The sequence below is a fragment of the Propithecus coquereli genome, unplaced genomic scaffold (genome assembly GCF_000956105.1).
Source record: "Propithecus coquereli isolate 6110/MARCELLA unplaced genomic scaffold, Pcoq_1.0 Scaffold56, whole genome shotgun sequence".
Taxonomy (NCBI): domain Eukaryota; kingdom Metazoa; phylum Chordata; class Mammalia; order Primates; family Indriidae; genus Propithecus; species Propithecus coquereli.
Window position 1 is genome coordinate 4852358 of NW_012151507.1, and position 1082 is coordinate 4853439.

The following is a 1082-nucleotide window of genomic DNA, read 5'->3' on the forward strand; positions in this document are numbered from 1 at the left end:
ATTTTCTTTTCGATTACTTCTTTGACTTACATGTGTTATTTAGTTTCTAAACTTTTGGTGAATTTCCAACTATTTTTTTGTTGTCGATTTCTAATATAATTCCATTTTGTTCAGAGAGCATGTTTTGTATGACTTGAATCCTTCTAAATTTATTTAGACTTATTTTATAGCCCAGAATATGGTTATCTTGGTAAATATTCCATGTGTACTTAAAAAAAGAATATTTGTTCTGCTGGTTTTGGGTGAAGTATTCTATAAATGTCAATTTGGTCACATTGGTTGATAATATTGTTCAAGTCTTATATATCTTTACTGATTTTCTGTCTACTTATTCTATCAATTAATGAGAAGAGAGTGTTGAAATTCCCAACTCTAACTATGGATTCTGCTAGTAGTCCTTGCCCAATTGTGCTCTATATATTTTGAATCCTTGTTATTAGGTGCATACAAGTTTAGAATTGCATTGTCCTTTAGATGAATTGACCCCTTTGTCATTATGAAATGATTTTTTTTATTCCTGGTAATATTTGTAATGAAATCGATTTGTCTGATATAAATATAGCTACTCCAGCTTTTAAAATTTTAACCTATTTGTTTCTTTATATTTAAAATGAGTTTCTGGAAAGCACATATGGTTGTGTCTTGCTTTATCATCCAATCTGATAATTTCTGCCTTTTAATTGGAATATTTAGACCATTTATACTTAAAATGATTAGTGAAATGGTTGGGTTTAAATCTACCATCTTGCTATTTGTTTTCTGTTGTCCCATCTATTTTTTTTCTTTTTTCTTTTTTTGGTCTTCTTTTGGATTTGAGTACTTTTTATAATTTTATTTATCTCCTTTTCTGTATTATCTGATGTAACTTTGTATTGTTATTATATTTGCTATTTTAGGGATTCTAGTATACCTTTTTAACTTATTCAAGTCTACTTTCAAGTGACGTTATATTACTTCACATATAACATAAAAAACTTATAAAAGTATACTTTGATTTCTCCCCTTCCTGCTTTCATGTTATTTCATAAGACATTTTATATTTGCATATGTTATAAACTCCACCCCATATTGTTTTCAATTTT